Below are 7275 nucleotides of genomic sequence, written 5' to 3'. Positions count from 1 at the left end.
AGGGAAGTGGGGGGCGCTATGGGGGACTTTTGGGATAGCATTGGAAATGTAATTGAGGAAAATATGTAATAAAAAATATTAAAATTTAAAAAATAATAATTAGAAAGGACCCACCTTTTTCTTGACTGGTTCAGAACAAGCACAGCATAAAGGCATAGCCAGCACTTTTTTTCAAGGGCAGCACGTGTTGGCTGATAACATTAATTGCTCTCAGATATGAGCAAATTTAGACAGCTAATTCTTTATTTCTTGATGTTATTAGAGAAGTATTCAATCCTACTGTCCTTGCAGGCCATTAAAGAGTCGAACCAGTTGGTTGGTTTTTCCTTGTTAATGCCTGAGAGATTCATGTAGCCCCCATGAGAGAGCCAATAAAAAAATTACAGGATATATATATATATAACATTTGCATAAAGTAAAGGCTTAGTCACCATATCATAGATGTCTATTTTATAGTCCCAAGTTTTACTAAAATGATTTAGTGGTTCTATTATATGTTAGAAAACTATAATGGCAATAAAATTATTTTTACCTTCTTTGACAGTAACAAGCAGATAAAGTTGAACACCCTAATCCACAGTGAGAAGGCCTATAAACTGATATAATATAGCTAATCCACACTCATGGAAAAATGTGTCATTAACTGAAATTCTGTTAAATAAACTCCTAAAGGGGGAGTGTACTGGGAAGAACTACTTCAGACTGGAAGAAGCTGGAGGAAGCAAACCTTCTGGCCATGTTCCCGAATCCATTATGGTCAAGTGGGAATGCTCAGACTGAAGCAGTGTCAGTCCGGAGGACTCTTCAAAAGGACTCAAGCTCTTCCCAGAGCCCAGGTGCACACTTTGACACAGTGTGTTTTGATCTTCTTCTGGGTCCCTACAATAAATCTCCTTTCAGCCTCAGCTAGAGAAAATATATTTCTGTTATTTGGTATTAGCAGTCTTCAGTATAATACTCCTTGAATTGCTGCTGAAATGGGTCTTACTGTGCTAATAAGACTAAAAAATGCATTCTTTGAGACATTTTACTAATTCTTTAATTGTCCCTCTTACAAAATATTAATAAGTATAAAACATAGCCAACACACTTTTAATTGTGTCCCTTCTTCAAAAGGAGCTTATTTAATATATTAACTTTATGTTGGTTTTAAATTAGCAGAAATTTTCCATCAGAAATGACAAAGAAAGATTTTTCTTAATTTAAAGATAAGGTGGAGATCAAGGAAACAAAGGAGGGATTCAGTGCTTGCTAAGACTGTAGAACTGATCCAGTGCAACAAGAATGATATATGAAAGTATGACACTCATAATTAAAGGCTTTTTTAAAGTAGAAGCCACATCATTCTTTATAATCTAATGGACAAGCCTAAAATCAGTTCTTTTGACAATATCTCATTGTTTTCTGAGATAAAGGCAAATCATTCACAGAAGAAAATCTACTATAACAAAGACTTTTGAGCAGATATGTATGAATTATTACAAGATATAGAAAGAGTCCCTATGCATGTAGTTATTTTATCTTGTTTTTAATTTTTTTATTTATAGATTAATGGTTCTAGTTAAAGCTGAGTCAGATTATATAAGTCTGGTCTGAGAATCTCAGCAATTATTAATTAAAACACACTACAATTGGGCAATGCAGCAGTGTTTTTACAGGACCACCCACTATGCCTAAAATATAGTAATGGTGTATTGTGACCAAATGATGTCATCAAATATATTGCATCATTTACTGGCAGAAACTAGAGGCAGAAGATCACTGCAGCCTGCCCCCTAGTCATGTAGCTTACTTGACCAGCACAAATTGCTGCTCTCTTAAATCTTCTTCTTCTTTTTTTTTTTTTTTTTTTTTTTTTGGTTTTTCGAGACAGGGTTTCTCTGTGTAGCCCTGGCTGTCCTGGCACTCACTTTGTAGACCAGGCTGGCCTCGAACTCAGAAATCAGCCTGCCTCTGCCTCCCGAGTGCTGGGATTAAAGGCGTGCGCCACCACGCCCGGCTCTTAAATCTTCTTAAGGTTACAAGAGGAAAAATAGTAAATATCCCAAGCCCCCAGATAGAAAAATCAAATTTAATAAGATCTATCATTCATGTCTTAAACTGTTGTTAGATTTCTTAAATGGAGAAAGTATAAAATAATCCTGTAAGCATTTAATTTTCAACTAATCATATTAAACTACTCCAAGATTAAAAATACAACACTTTTAAAACAAATAGGTTTCAAGTATTCTATAACCCTCTATACCTTTGCTGAGGGTCTCAAAATAATTTGATTTGTGTCAGTTATTCTAAGAATCCTAACTTGTGTAGGAGACAAACCATTGTTATAGATGTGTTCAGTGCCTCCTTGATGAGCATTAGATAAAAAGCAATAGCTGAGAGGCTCTGCCAGCCCCTGATTAAAACAGATGCAAATACTCACAGGCAATCATTGAATGGGGACCCTGGTAGAAGAGTTAGGGGAAGGGCTGAAGGAGCTTTAGGGGATTGCAACCCCATAGAATGAGCAACAATATCAATTAAGAGGATCCCTCAGAGATCCCAGGGACTAAACCACCAACCAAAGAGTATATAAGGGCCAGTCCATGGCTCCCACTATATATGTAGCAGAGAACTGCATCATCTGGCATCAGTAAGAGGGGAGGCACTTGGGGTCTTGATGCCCCAAGAAGGGGGATACTAGAGCAGAAAGGTGGGAGTGTGTGGGTGAAGAGAGCACCCTCTTAGAGGCAATGGGGAGGGCTATGGGGTGAGGTAGTTTGTGGAGGACTGGGAAGGGAGCTAACATTTGAAATGTAAACAAATAAAATGATTAACAAATTAAAAAAAGAAAAAAAGAAAAAATCAATACCATGCGCGCGCGCACACACACACACACATATATTGTAATAGATATGTTTTTGTTATTTGAATTTCTTTCAGCTAGAATTATTTAAAAGTATTTGCAACATAAAATCCACCCATTTATAAAATCCACCATTTTCTTTTTTCTATTTGTTTGTTTATGTATGATTTATTTATTTATTTATTTATTTATTTATTTATTTATTTATTTATTTTTCACTTTATACCCCCTCTTCACACACCCCAGGAGGCCTGCCTGGGTACCAGTCTATGCTCTTCTATCAAACCACTGCAAGACTAGGCACATCCTTTTTCACTGAAGCCAGACAAGGAAACCCAGTTAGGGGAACAGGATCCACAGGCAGGCAACAAAGTCAGGGACAGCCTTGGTTCTAGTAGTTGAGGAAGCCACATAAACACCAAGGGGGCACATCTGCTACTTCCCTGTGTGTGGTGGCGGCCAGGGACCTAGATCCTGCCCATGTATGTTCTTTGTTTGTTAGTTAGTCTCTGGGAAGCCTGAAGGGTCCAGGTTAGGTGATTCTGTTTGTTTTCTTGTGGAGTTTCTATCTTGTGTGGGGTCTTTCAGCCCTTCCTCCAACTCTTCCACAAGACTGTGCAAGCTCCATCTAATGTTTGTCTATGGGTCTCTGCATTTGTAACAGTTAGCTGCTAGGTGGATCCTTTCAGAGAACAGTTATGATAGGCTCCTATTTACAAGCTTGAGTATCATTAATAGTGTCAGTAATTGATTTTTGCCCATGGAATAAGTATCAAGTTGGGTCAATCAATGTTTGGCCATTTCCCCAGTCTCTCCCATTTTCAAAACTACAGATATATCTTATCTTACTTTAATCTCCCCCCCAAAAAATTTAGATGGTATTTCTTTACACATATGTTTACTTTGATTTAAAAGGTAATATCAGTTTCTACTATCAGAGAATTCACATATATATTTTTTCTTTTTTATTGGATATTTTCTTTATTTATATTTCAAATGTAATCCCCTTTCCCAGTTTCCAGAGTGGGGAGCTTACAATCCCACTAGCAATGAAGGAGTGATCCTCTTTCTCCACATCCTCGCCAGCATCTGCTGTCACCTGAGTTTTTCATCTTAGCCATTCTGACCGGTGTGAGGTGGAATCTCACGGTTGTTTTGATTTGCATTTTCCTGATAACTAAGGATGTTGAACATTTCTTTAGGGTTATTTGATTCTCTGGAGTCTAACTTCTTGAATTCTTTGTATATATTGGATAAGTCTTCTATCAGATGTAGGATTGGTGAAAATCTTTTCCCAATATGTTGGTTGACTTTTTGTCCTGTCGACAGTGTCCTTTGCCTTTCGGAAGCTTTGCAATTTTATGAGGTCCTATTTGTTGATTCTTGATCTTAGAGCATAAGCCATTAGAGATCTGTTCAGGAAAATTTTCCCTGTGTCCATGTGTTCCAGGCTTTCCCCCACTTTCTCCGCTATAAGTTTCAGTGTATCTAGTTTAAGTGGAGGTCCTTGATCCACTTGGATGTGAGATTTATGCAAGGTGGTAAGAATGTGTTGATTTGCATTTTTTACATGCTGACTGCCAGTTGAACCAGCACAATTTGTTAAAAATGCTGTCTTTTCTTCTTCCTGGTCCTTGCTGCTGGGGCAGACCCCTAGTAGGTCTGCTCTAGTGAAGACTCTATACCCTAATCCATCCTAGAGAACCTGCTGCACTCAGAGCAGTTGTTAAGAAACTCCCACCCCCAGCCCAAGTCCCAGAGTTGTTGATGGGAGCCCGGTGGACTCAGGACCCATCACCCACCAAACCCCTGCCTTCCTGAATATCACTCTTTCTGTCCCTTCCATCCCTTCTGCCCTGTACTTGCTGCTTAGACAAAACCCTAGTTGATCTACTCCCATGAAGACTCCATATCCTAATCCATCCTAGAGGACACACTACACTCAGAGTAGTTGAGGACCTGCTCCACTCAGAGCAGTTGTCTGAAGACCTCCCAGGAGATCTACTGCAGCCAGGGCAACAGATCAGCAGCTTCTCTGCCCCTGGGAAGAGCCTCCAGTTGGAAGGTCTCACAGGTGGTCAGATACAGCCAGGGCTGCAGGTCTACTGGGAGACGTGAAGCAACCCAGGGACAAAAGAGGCAGACTGTATACCAGACCAACAAACACCAGGGATATCCAGATGGTGAAAAACAAGCACAAGGTGATAAGCAACAGAATCCAAAATACGTGGAAATCATCAGAACCCAGTTCTCCCACCATAACAAGTCTTGAATATAGCTTCATCAGCTGTCTTGTTAAGGCTTCCTATAGGTATTCTCATTCTGCTCTGCCTTGTCCGACTTCTTCTGCCTTTTTGGAGACATATCCAAGACCCATAACTCTTGAATTGTAAGATGACTGTAAAACCAGCACGACCACCAAGAACTGGTGCAAACTCAAACAGCAGCTGGACCTTTGATGAACTCAGCTGTAGTGGAACTTGAAGGCCTAGGCCCTTTAATTAAATACTACTGTAAATTGCATTTTAAGCTGGGCGTGGTGGCGCATGCCTTTAATCCTGGCACTTGGGAGGCAGAGGCAGGCAGATCTCTGAGTTCGAGGCCAGCCTGGTCTACAGAGTGAGTTCTAGGACAGCCAGCGCTACACAGAGAAACCCTATCTCGAAAACAAAAACAAAAACAAAAACAAAACAAACAAACAAACAAATTGCATTTTAAGAGCAGGGAATGCTGAGATCTCTCTCTTCTCACAAGAAAACCTTCAAATCAGCTTGCAGCTGTGGTCCCTAGAACCTGTAGTATGTGCAGACTTAATAATTTCTGAGATGTTCTCAGAGTGAGTTGCTCATTTTTCCCATGAAAAGTCATCTTTGTAAGTGTGCCAATTTCATTAACAACCATGTGCTTCTACCTACAACTTCCAATTTGCTCTTTTTATGGCAGGGTTGTGCCTTTTTGAGATACTTCCACTTTTCTTTTTCCACTCAAGATTCTCACTGTAATGCTGGATGAGAGCATCACAAAATAGCTTTATCTCAGACTGAACACTGTACTGGCTGGGGATTATGTCTATCAAATCAATTAGTTCATCACCTTTAAACTCAGCCTCCTACAGTTTCAAAGCATGGATGAATTATAGACAATTATTTTGGGAGACTGAAACATGAATGACCTCCAGTTCAATTCTCAATGGTCCTTATTCCACATCAAATCATTTGTGCACAGGCTTCCAGTCTCTGCTGCATATATTTTTAAAATTAGAATTATGACTTTATGACACCCCCCAAATAACCTATTAATTTCTGCTTGCAGAATTCTAGGAATTATCTAGCTGCATCTCCAGTTTTGTTTTGTTTTGTTTTGTTTTGTTTTGTTTTGTTTTGTCTTGTTTTATGAAAAAATACACTCACAAAACAATTTGCAAAGCCTGAAGATTATATGCACTAATTGATTCAAAACAACTCCACTTCTGTGGTATTAGTTTTCTACAATAGTTACTTTGATACCACTAACAAAATATTTAAGAAGTGTGTCTTAGATGAGAAACGTGTGTCAGACCTCAAGTTTGGGAAGATTTAGATCATCATGGTGGGAAAGATGGGGGGAGGTAAGAGGTCCAAAACAAAGGATTCAAAAGGCAAAGAGGACAAAAACTACCACTAAGGTGACTTTTTACTTCCTTCCATGCACTCAAGCTATAGATTAGTGCCACCATATTCAATGCAGGTCTCTCCTGCTCAATTAATACTTCCTAAAGATACTTACTCAGAAGTTATGCTCTCCAGTCTCATAACAAGATCCAGACAAGTTGGTAGATGTAAACCGTCATAGACATTGGTCAGAACAGCTAAAGAAAACGTAAGTTCTCTCTCCATCTTTGGATCTTTTCTTTAATCAGTGATAAAAATGTCCAATTGCTGCTCATAAGAACAAGAACAGCTCTGTTTTCAAAATTGTACAACTATTTGTAGGCAAAGATGACAATCCTTCCTGATGATTATTTCCTGTCCACAGTGTTATAAAAGCCACATTTATTTATTTAAAGCTATTTATCTTCTGACTGGTAACACTGCATCGTCTACACCGACTTTAGGGTAGCTTTCAGTCTTATGTTTATTTAATGGCAAACACCCCAAATTCTTAATCGATTGAAATATTGGCCTAGAGTCACTTATGTAGTTTATACAAAAATATAAGTGATGTGAAATTACTACAACAATCGAATGGATGAAAACTATCCAATATCACAATATATGTTCAAAATGAAGATGGTCTCTGTAGATCACACAGAGCTATGAACAACTTAGCTGTACAATATTCAAAGTAAGAAATTTGAAAGGAGAGTAGTTACTAAAACACTGTTAGTTCTCATATGAAATACATTTTTGTAAAGAGCTTTTAAATTACCACTTCACAATATTAAGAATAGT

Source organism: Mus caroli, chromosome 17 (genome assembly GCF_900094665.2).
Source record: "Mus caroli chromosome 17, CAROLI_EIJ_v1.1, whole genome shotgun sequence".
Taxonomy (NCBI): domain Eukaryota; kingdom Metazoa; phylum Chordata; class Mammalia; order Rodentia; family Muridae; genus Mus; species Mus caroli.
This window is presented reverse-complemented; position numbering follows the sequence as displayed.